Genomic DNA, 12,573 nt, shown 5'->3' with positions numbered 1-12,573 from the left:
CGCGTGACTATTTGTACTTGAATCATGAGAATTTACGGACAAATGAGATGATATTATTTACTATAGAAGAATTCAGTCGCTTACATTACAAATTATATTAGTGCATACTAAAAGCTGTTCTATGGAATTAGTTAAATGTAAAAGTGGTAATGTTGAGTTTAGCCTTTATCTCTGATGTTGATTAAGTTCATTCAATGCATTTTTGCACGAAATAAACGAATTTAAATAAAGTATCGCTTTGCCCCGTAATGGAGATATTAATCGTTACAGTGAAGACTATTCAGATTAGGAAATCTGTCACATCAATGACATAGAGATAGTCATGAGAACATGTAAATGAGGCTATAATAAGATGTGACAAAATTAACTAACGACCCTTGATAGAAATAAATCGCTGAAAATCGCTGCAATTGCTAAAATCTTTATCAGTAAACGATTTCAATATAATTTTATTGAAATATGTCAATTGATAAAGATTTTAGCGATTTTCAGTCAAGTTATTTCCATCAAGGGCATTTCCAAGCGATTTTATTTCTACCAGCAGCATTAATATATCTATAATATATATATAATGTATTCAAAACAATTGTATAACAAAAATATAACACATTGAAACGTTTACACAACAAAAATGTAACTATTATATAACAATCTATAACATCTACGTAGCAAATACTATAATTGTTACATAGTCTCTGTTATTCATCTGAGTAGAAAATTACAACTAACGAGAATGCAACATGTTGCATCTTAGATACATAACCTGTTATATTCGGATTTATAAATGTTACATTAATGGTATACAACTGTGTTTGCTCGGTTCTTAAGCAACTTTTTTAGAGCAAACTCCAACGCGTATACACGTGCAGAAAGGAAAAAGCAGAACAATTCTCTCCAGAAAGACGATCGCTCCGATCGCTAATTATTAAAACAACACTGTTTCGTTATACTAGCGTGAACGTTGGCTTTTTTAAATGCGGTATTACGAACCCGCATAAACACGTACTCGTGATCACACATAAAAACATACGCGTGAACTTTGAAAGAGCAGATCCGCAACACAATCAAATATTACCCAAATTCACTTTTCTACTGCACATCCACGGGAGTACTTCACCTTATATTATATATATACACTGGAATGGGCATCCCCGCTGTGAAGCATAGAAAATCGTAGCACCAATTGATCAGCGTCATTTTAATTTGATCAACATAAGAGTGAATCAGAAACTTTTAGGTGCTCATACGCACTTACGTAGTGTTCTTTAGTAAGACGCATATGTCAGCATCGTATGTCAGGTTATATTTCAAAGATTATAAAATCGCGAAACTCTTAAATGTGCAAAGCATCAACAATGCTGTGTCATAGTATATACAGTAGCGCAACTCTTCCGATTTTATGTTGGCCAAAATGGAATACGCATGCGTGAAATAAGCAAGCCCCGTCTCATTTCCTCCCTTTTTTTATTGTTCTCTCTCTTTCTCTCTCTCTATTTAAATAAGCGTTTCAATGTTCTACTTAAACATTTGTCTTTCAAGCATACATGGTTCAGAGTAGAAATTTAGAGGAAAGTATTACGTGTATTGTCCATTTAGTTAAATGTTGTGTGAGAAATCTCGAGAGATTGGTCTAAAAAATTTTGTGAAAAAGTGATAAAGTGAAAAAGTGAACAAAAGTAACATAGAAAATCGAACAAAAAGGATTTTTTTTTATTTATTGTATTTTAAATTTATTTTTTGGACATACATGTATATAAATTTCTTTTATATCTCTCAGCTTTCTCATAACATAGATATATAATTACATAATATTTCTTTATACAAAAATATACATTTTTAAGTTAATTTAATATTTTTTTAAATATTTTTCTACACTTTCTCTTTATTTTTCAATATGTTTACAATTTATTTTTATTAATTTTTATTAAGTTCAGATTATTTCATTGTAATAGTAGGTTTATTCGTTTGTATACGTTGCATGCTCTAATATGCTCCTATAACAGCTCTTACTCACTCCAACGCATTTGTTGGAGTGCGACGCGAATAAATCTAATGAGTTTTGACAGAGTGAAAAAAAAATGAAAAGAGAAAGAAGTTTAGGTGGTAACCATGGCAACGTTAGGTAATTTGCTTATTTCATGCATGCGCACTCCATTTTGACCAACACTAATATCAAAGGTGTCGACAGGGAGTTGCGCTACTGTATGTACTGTGGCTGTGTGCCTGGGTGTGGGCAGACAAGTAAAAAAGGCATTTCAGTTCATACGTAAGAATTTTTGTATTAAATTTATCAATTCCTCTATATGTGTTAACGATGTAGGATATGAAGTATTTAAAGTTATTAAAGTTATTTTATTGAATGTACTAATAAAATTAAAGTGACATTATTTTTGTTTATATTCCATTCATATCCATATACTTGTACAATAGATTTCTATTGAGACCAAAATCGATCTCAATCGTGGATTGATCAAATGCGTTTTGGAAAAACATAACTGTAAACATGAAAGATTAAAACAAAATATAAAATCTATTTTGTGTTCAAACTATTTTCTTAAAGATGAAGGCAATAGAAGGAACAAGGAATAGGGAATTAAATATTAGGAATTGGCAATTAAATTTCGGATAACAATACTTCGATCTACAATAAAGGAATAAGGATTTGAAACAAGGAATACTGTTAAAAATCTATTCCATGTTTAATGTTTATCAATGAGATTTGATACAAGTTCAGATTTGATTTTCTTGATTCTTGATGTTAAAACATTAAAGGTTTATACCAATTTATACTGTGATTGTATTCTTAATTAGAAATTTGTAAGGGCCGAATAGGGCTACAAAATGTCTGATGATCATCAATATGTAGATAAAAGTCAAGATTATGACAAGGATATTAAAGAAAACAGTGTTGATAATAAAGATATAAACAATTTATTACAAGATTGTAAAAGTGGGGATGAATTATTAATAGAACTTATACGATCATATCTCTATTTATAGGATAAGAGAAATAAAGACTTTAAAGATTCTTCTAAAAAAGATACATCATGGGAAGAAATAGGAGATATAATGAATTTAACAATCTTTTTGTTAAGTTTCATAAAAATTATTTTAAAAATATTTATATTATAAAATCTAATCTTTATAGTAAACGACTGTAAAAGACGATAGGAATGATTGCGACAATATTATTCCAAAGAGCGACAGAAACAGGATTTTGAGACCAGAAGTGAAAGCGAAAGAGTAGGACGTAAACAATGGAAATTGTATAATGCAATGACTTTTTTGAATGACCATATGACAAAGAAAAAGTACGTTTTCATTGTTAAATAGTATTACAATTTTTTTTATAAAGTAATATTATTTTAGAATGTTTTGTACAAATTATTTGTTATAATAAATTTTATTTTATTTTTGTTTGCAATATTTATATAATATTTCAATACTTTTACAAACTTATGTATAAACATCCTGTTTGATGAATCAAACAAAGACAAACATGAAAAAGAAAATTATTTTGACTTTAATAGCGAATTGATAAATTTCTAATAATAATTTATTTAATAATAATTAAGGGGATTTTCAGATTTTTAGAAACCGTATTCGCAGTGCAGGCCAACTTCAGCGCCTTCTTTTTACTACTTTGTAAATAATAAACATTACAAAAAAATTGTAAAAAAATATTATATTATTTTGACAAATTCAATAAAAATATTTAAAATATTTTTAGGAATTGTTTTCTAGTTCATCCTCTCTCTCAAATGAATTATGTAGTTCAAAGGTGCAAGATAATTCACAACCAAATTTTATGAGATCTCCTTCATCACCTTCACCAAAATTATTACATTCTTCAATATCAAGATTGCTGTACTCTCTATCGCCATTAAAATCAATTGCATCATCATTACAAAAAAAAAAAAGATAAAATAATGATACAAGCTCTTTATTCAGCAACATCTTCTATTACAAAAATTACAGATAAAATAACAGGTCAAGAAAACAAGAGATCATGCATTATGTAATATTAAAAGAATTACAAGCTGCCAAAGAACCACACAAATCAAACTTGCGTATAAAACTTATAACTATTTTAACCGAACATATGAATGCTTCTTACACTTAAATATATAATATGATGTAGATCCAAATTTTGTAGAAGAAATGAAATAAAGGACTATTCTTTATCTTCATACAACTTTAATCATAATAAAGCACAATTACTCATTTCACACACACACACACACACACACACACACACACACACACACACACACACACACACACACACACACACACACACACACATGCACTATATGTTAATATCTAAAATTTTCTTTAATATCTTTATTTACATAATATCTAAAACATAACCGTAAATATTGCAACCGATATCATGGCATGATAATTATAAATAAATAGTAATTGTCATCATTTTATTGTAGTTTTTATATATATTATTAAAATATGAAAAATGTCATTACTCAAATTAAATTTGTATCATATATGCGATATCTAGCAATATACATACAATAGCAGCAGAGACTGATCTTTTTACTAACAGCATTAGATATTAAAGTGAGGCGTATTTCCTTATGACTCACATAATAAAGAAAGCTATAATAAAGAAAAATTCATAAAGAGAAAGAAAAAATGTAATGTTTGTACATTTTAAATATTATTCCAAATTTCCATACCTCTAGAAATGTATTCAAATTGCTATATACTTTTCCTTCATTCATCATCCAAGTACTTATATTGTGACATAGATTATATGTTTCAACAGTAGATCTATGAGCATTTGTTTTTGCTAGTTGTTTTAATACATTTTCGCTTTTTGAATATCTATCAAAAGTTTCATTGTTATTTTTCGAATTAGTAAATTTTTTAGATATGTATCGTGTTCCATTATAACGTAAATTTTTTTCTTCAACTACTATAAAATTATGAAGAGCTATACACGCTGCAATTATTTTGTCAACATTAAGACATTGTTTATTCCTTTTTCAAATATCGCCATCGCGAAACTAAAATGCCAAAGTCATTTTCTATTACTCATCTGCCTCGAGATAATCTGGAATTGAATATTCTTTGTTGAACTGTAAGATTTTTTTCAGGATAAGATCTCATCATATAATGAGAAAGTTTGAATGCTTCGTCTCTCACAAAAAAGTAATGACTTTTTATATTGGAATTAGGAAGGTAAACTTCGTCTTTGGGTATATTAAATGTTTCTTTCTTTATGTCTTATATCCAAAAGATGATCTTAAAAAGATTCCTCCATCGCTCTCACTTCCATAAGCTCCAATATCAATTAATGTGATTTTGAATGCATGATCACAGGCTACAAGTAAAATGTGTTAAAAGTCTTTTTATAGTTAAAACACATTGAACCAGTATTTGATGGAACTTGTATCTTGTGTTTGCCATCAATGGTCCCCAAACAATTAGGCATATTCATAAAAACCGTTAATTATATCCTTTCATTGTGTTTTATTTGGTGGCTTTACATATTCAAGTGTACTTCTGCTATTATAGTAGTTTCTGTAATTACTTTATGAACTGTTGATTTTCCTACATGAAATTCAAAAGCAATAGATGAATCATCTCCAGTAGCTAGATACCTGATGGAAAAAATATATTATTAATATATTAATTAAACATATTAGAGAAATAAATTTTTAATAAGTATTATATTTAAGTCTTACCTTAATGTTATGGGGCTAAACGATGTTCAGGTGAAAGAGATTCTCGTCTGCTATTCTTTTCCAAAAATGGTGTTATTTTAATTAACAATTTATTAAATATTTCTAATGACATTCTTGTATATTTAAAGAATTTATCAGGATGATCTTTTAATTCTTAAAACAAAGTGTAAAAATAACCTAATATATTACGTCGAATATTAATCGGATGCACCCACCATCGCCGATTTGTTCTTTTCTTATGAACTTTAATTTTTCTTTTTGTAATATGCATCAATATTAATGATATAATATGTATATTTATAATCAGAAGTGGCATTAATTTGTTATCCATTTCTACTTAATAATCTCTATTCGTTATTATCTTATAGCTTATTCTCTTTATTGTAAACAGAACTATAACTTATGTGTAATATCTTATTCCTAATTCCTAATATTTAATTCCCTATTCCTTATTTCTTCTATTATGATCGCACCTTAACAGTAACTACGTTACTACAATAAGCGGCCATATATTAAAAGCTTCAGTCTTTTTAGTAAGTTGTATAAAATAGCAATAGGTTAACGTGAGTAGACTATAGCCACATAAACCTTGGTTTCATTTAAGAAAAAAATAACTCAAAATCTAATAATTCGTGGGATGGACGGATAAATGTTAGTCTCAATTTTAAAACCATTTTCAATCACACAACTTGCAAGATATTAAAGCAGCATTGTTATGTATTACAGTGTAATCCTAATGCTCGATAAAAAAAACGGTGTAAATTAAGCTCTAAAATACCTGCACTTCGATTGCACTACATTCTTCCAAAAGTGGAGATTGATGAAGTTACAGGAAAAGATATCTGTTCTGGAAAAACTGTTATTTAGTTGAAATCCTGCAATGAAAGTGACATTTGCGATAATTCTTCATCATGAAGAATTGTCACAAAGATCAAGTACTCCAACCAGAATAACACATCATAGATAAAATGATCACTGTTATGCAAGTACTCCATGAAGCTTGCGACGAAAGTTACACTTTTCATAAGCTTCGTAATTATGATGAAAGAACAAAAACGTAATACAATAAAGGAATTTGGTCGATCGACGATAAAAGTGCCGCAGTTATTATACAAAATTTGATGAAGTTTATGCGGAAAGAAAAGATCGCTAGACCGGAACTCGTAGACCATCTGGAGCAAGTATTTGGTGGAACTCCTCTACAACTTTATGAAAATACAACTTTACATCCAAATAAATAACGCTACAAAGAGAGTTACCAAGAAATATGGATCTGGATTTAATTACATTGTAGCAAATGCAATATTTGTCAATTTAGTCACGAAAAATTGGTTTTCAGAACTACATAATCACATATTTGATATGTCAAAAGAGGAAAATCATATACTCGTATATAGGCTAACAAAGACAATATCTTTGTGTTATATTAGGATAAAAATGTTTCATGAAGGCAAAAAGATTACGGAAACGCTGACAAACGGAAAACGAAAGAAACTATCGCGACTTGTCTTTTCTTAAATGTATAAATAAGCGTATAAATAAACACATTATGTACGTATATACCGAACATGTATATACTTTTCACACTTTGTAGTATTTAAAATTAATAATATATTATTCGAAATGAGGTACGAGAGTCACAAATGGAGGGATCTCGCTCAGGAACGGGAACAGTGGCGGAATTTGGTGTTTGCGACAATGAGCTTTCGAGTTTCTAACGCCTAATAATAATAATATATTCAAACTTTAAATACAAAGCGCCTTCCCGGTCCGAGTGTTAAGATGTTGAACTACTATCTAATATACATTCAATTTAAATTGAATGTATATTAGATAGTAGTTCAACATCTTAACATTCGGACCGGGAAGGCGCTTTGTATTTAAAGTTTGAATATTTATATAGACGGTCTTGTTTCCAATCATATTGTTAATAATAATATATTATTCCACATTTTTGCAAAAAATTACAATTTTCTTTCCACTGTTCCTCTTCTCGATAATCATATAAAAATAAATATTTCTATGCAAATGTTCCTAAAAGCTCAATGCGCGAATGAATGTAAATGAAAATACTAAATGCACTAATAAAATTGAAATGATATTATTTTTATTTATATACCATTCATATTCATATAGATTTCCATACATCGATAGTACATCGATCGATACATCGATTGCAACGCGCGCGCAAACGCTTCTGATTCGCTCAAATATCGTCCTAACTAAAATGGCTAATCAATTGTGGCTACAAATTTTCCTCGATGCCCATTCCAGTGTATATATAGTTCAGTGGAGCTGTTTGGACCCTTGCAATGCAAGCTTGCATTGCAGCAGAGAGAAACCTGAGAGAGGACATGATGGCCCAAAACCTGTAACCGCAAAATGCTGCCGCGCACTACTGCCCTCTGACAAAGTGGATGTAAACTATATAGCAACGTTCACTTTTCTTAGTGTAAACGCACTGACAGGAATGGTGTCCCCTGGCGTTCGACATACGGCATTACATTATATTATACGTAGACTGCTGGAAAAGTTTCTGCAAACAATATGAAAAAAAAACATGTAAAATTCGGTAAATGGCTTTATTGTTTTTCGAAGTATTCGCCTTTAAAATCGATACATTTTTGCATACGCTCGAACCAATTTTCGAAGCATTTTTTCCACTCTAAGGCTGTAACCTCAGAAATCAGTGTACGAAATGTTTCAACAGCTGCTTCAGGCGACTCAAATCGCTCACCACGCATCTTATTTTTAATATTTGGGAAGAAAAAGAAGTCATTAGGTGATAAATCAGGTGAATACGGACAATGAGTCATCAATTCAACATTACTATTGGATAAAAAAATCAACAGTTTGACGTGCTGTGTGACAGCTGGCGTTATCATGATGAAAGATGATGCGATGATTTCTGTTTGTTCTACGCAATTCATTTATGACTTCTGGCAAACAAATTGTTGTATACGAATCAGTATTTACAGTCCTTCGATCCTCTAAAGCCGCGGTTGTCACATGTCTGGTATAACGAAGAAACAAGCAATCATTTGCTTGGCAGCACTGCGTGAACGAACACCTTTTGTTAGTTTCGGTTCATTTTGAAATATCCAAACAGTGGATTGTTTACTTTCGGGCTCATACGAATAGATCCATGTTTCGTCCCCAGTAACGATGTTGTAGACCAAATTTGACAGACCTCGGTTGAATTTCTTGAGCATTTCTTTGCTCCATTTAACATGAGCCTGTTTTTGAGCTTCGGTCAAATTGTGTGGGATCCAATGACTGCAAATTTTCCGTACGCTCAAGTGATCATGCAAAATCGTATGTATTGCTTTCATGTCAATGCCTAAGGATGCCTGAATCTCGCGGTATGTTATATGTCTCGTTCAATCATTTCACGCACAGCATCAACATTAGTGGAAACAACAGACGTGGATGGACTACCTTCACGGAATTCATCACTAAGAAAGGTACATCCACACTGGAATTCGGCAAACCAATTATAAACAGTCTTATTGGATGGTGCTTCATCCCAAAAGCCAAATGAAGTCGATCGATGCATTGTTTCGGAGTTAGATTACATTTGTAATCGTAAAAAATCATTGCCCGAAAATTTTCACGTGAAATTTCCATTTTCTTAGAATGTTAGAACTAAAAATATAGACCAAACAAGTACAAAAACTCACTGAGCGCTCAGTAAACGATCGTGCTTCTGGATGCATCCACTGAATGCACCTAATAAAATAGGATGTTTTGATTGGTTACTTTGTGACGCGGACGGACGAGGCAACGTGTGACGCGCTGAATGGAAAGTATCATTATGCAACGTAATGCAAGGTAATGATTGCGTTCTGCAGATAACAGTTTTGTAATAAAATTTTATGATTCTGAGATAGAACTATTCATTTAAATCTAAAAGTATAATTTAATCAGCGCGACGAATCATAAAACGGTTGCAAAACTGTTGAATCTGCTGAACGCAGCCAATGACTAGTATGTTTTGGTCCTAACACTAAAATTTTAGAATTCAACCAATGAAATGCAGATTTTGGTTAGGCCTGCAGCTCTATTAGCTGAATCTAGAAGTTTAGAATTAAGACTAAAGCATAAACTAGGCGTAAATGTAATAAAGAAATAACTACTAAACAATAAAACTTATGTAATTGAGCGAGCTTTATATCATAATAATAAGTACTTAATTAATTTCATATTATTAATATACTTTTATTCGTATAACCTTATTCATATACCTTATATTAATTTTAGTTTAAAAAAAATCTTATTTTTACGTAATACAATTTAACAGAACTTATCGTTGGTATTACTACATAACACAGTTTGGTTTAACAAAACTTATTGTTTAGAATCACAAAGAACTTCTTTTAATAAAATATAACATTTGTAATTGTTCTTTGGTATAAACATAAAACTTTGTATAAACATAACATTTTATTAATATTATTTTGACTGCGACATAATGGGTGCATTCAGTACTATAACCGTTCACTGAGTGCTCAGTGAGCGATTGTAATACTGAATACGAGTATACCCAATATCTTTTTTCGCCTACAGTCGCTTTAATTACTAATTAAATATCACGTGTGTCTTAGGATTGTTTGATCACAAAACGTTGTATTAGCCTCAATGTCTACGATGTTAGAAATAAAATTCCTAATAATATTTAAAACGAATTGAATGTAGCATTTGGAAATTCCCTTGGATGACTAACAATATTAACTGGGCAAATTTTATTCTGCAAAATCGAGTGAACTCAAGAATAGTAATTTCGACAAATGAGTATCTTAAAATATTGCTAGCATGAAAAGACTTTCACACGGAACGGACGTTGCGACGATTGACAGATATTTTGTAGCAATAGGAACTAATTGTAAAAAAGAAAAGCGATTCCGTTCCCAAAATTCCAAAGGATCCACGTGCAAAGATACCACGTCTTGATTTAGATATTGTTTCAAATTAATATGTCGTATAATATCATTAATTTTATTATTAATATTCTTGAGACTTCTACGGATGCTTTCTATATAAAAGTTATGCGTTTCCCGGGTTTCCTCCGTGTCCAGATCCATTCTTGGAATGCCAACCTTTCGTAAACCTTGCAGTCCACTTCATCATGTTGCTCCTTTCTATTCCTTTTTATATTATGCTACTTGTTGAAGTGATGGGGGGAAAGAAGAGAATTGTGGGTGAAGAGAGGAAGGAGGAGGGAGAAGGGAAATTGGTCGGTCTTCAATAACTGGGAGAAACTTTATTATTATGAAACTTAGCAGCCAATATCGAATGAAAGTTCCAAATGCTACATTCATTTTTATTTCGATTATTATTAGGAATTTCATTCTCTGCGTTATTTATTTGGCTAGTTCTGGCCTGATCCAGCATCTTTTGTTTGACGTTTTATATTGCATCAGAGCATGCTAGTTGGCTTTGAAAATGTAATCGCTTGAATCTAGAGTCCAATAAAGTGGCAATACTTAAAATTGGATTCTTTTCGATGTTTTCAAACCTTGTATTTACTTCAAGGATCAACAGATGCTTAAATTTTTTTCCGATTTCCGACTCCGATTCTAATGCGTTCAATTCATGCCGAAGACTATAACCATCGATATTATTTTACTGCTCATGATATAGCGTTCGCCAGAAATTGCTTTAGACACAGACTCAAGCAATTTTAACATTTTTTAAATTTTGTTAACTGTTGCGACTTCAAATGCTATTAACATCGGAGGAGACTGAGGAAGTTTAATTAATACTGAAGATATTATTACTGAAGACGTTATTTATTAATTTCATGAACTTTTCGAGCATGTAATATGTGGAATTTCAATTCATTGAAACTTCTTGTATTAATTTGAAAGGCTTATCTGGTAATTATACTTTCCAAAATTCTTCAGCTGTGATAAGACTTTGTTTAAAATAAGAGACGATATCCTTAATTTTAGAAATTAGGTCTTTAACATTAGGACTTTTATCCAGAATTGTACTTGAAACTAGGTTAAGAATGTGTGCAAAACAACTCAATAGTTTTTTACTCCAAATGTGTCTTTCAGTCTTACAAATGTTTGCGGCATTATCAGTGACAACTGCAGATATGCTTTTCAATGGTATAAGTTATTCGTTACAAGTATTCGTTAAAATTTCACCCAGATAAGTCGCATATAATTTGTCCAACTTAATGACCCCAATCATTACCGAACAAATTTTTTCATTATGTGGAAAATAATCATACCAAGATATCCGATCGTATTTATTGTCTTAGTCCAAGCGTCTGTCGTCAAAGTGACATTAGATGCAGCTACAAGCTTCTCCTTTGTCTGAACTGACAGTCTTTGATATGTCGCATCGATAAAAGTCGTCATCTTGTATATCTTCCTGGGATTTTGTACAAGAGTAACGCAGTCTTTAAAAAGTATGTAAGTCCAGCCCTTCTCCGTACTATTCAGAAGATGCATGTTATCTTTCGCGATCATATATATCAGAGCATTTGTAATCCGAATATCTTTCAATCTTCCTCTTCTATTAATGTGTTATTCTATTTAATTTGTTTGTATTAATTCTATTTAATGTGTTAATTGATTCAACAGATTCAATCTCACTAACTTCACTTTCAGACGAATTTTTCGATGTAGATATTGGGTCTTGAAGTTGCAAAAAAATTTCATGGTGGTTCCTTTTTAAATGAGTTTTCAAAGTTCGTAGTATTGCCATCGATTGGCACATCGGTTAAGCATGTTTTACATGTGCTGTCAGTTTTTATTTTAATAAAATGCTTCCATATTACACTTTTTCTTCTCGACATTTTGGTAGCATGTTAGTACGCTAACACGTCGAAATCGCTGAGAATGCGATATCACAGATT

General features: G+C 31.0%; 1 pseudogene; it reads left to right on the top strand.

Moving 5' to 3' along the window:
- The window catches only part of LOC108756516, an 8,020-nt pseudogene extending 1,074 nt beyond the window's left edge, over positions 1-6,946 (top strand).
- The last annotated feature ends 5,627 nt before the right edge of the window (positions 6,947-12,573 follow it).

Source organism: Trachymyrmex septentrionalis, unplaced genomic scaffold (genome assembly GCF_001594115.1).
Source record: "Trachymyrmex septentrionalis isolate Tsep2-gDNA-1 unplaced genomic scaffold, Tsep1.0 scaffold128, whole genome shotgun sequence".
NCBI lineage: Eukaryota > Metazoa > Arthropoda > Insecta > Hymenoptera > Formicidae > Trachymyrmex > Trachymyrmex septentrionalis.
The sequence above is the reverse complement of the archived record's forward strand: the minus strand, read 5'-3'. Positions and strand labels throughout refer to the sequence as shown.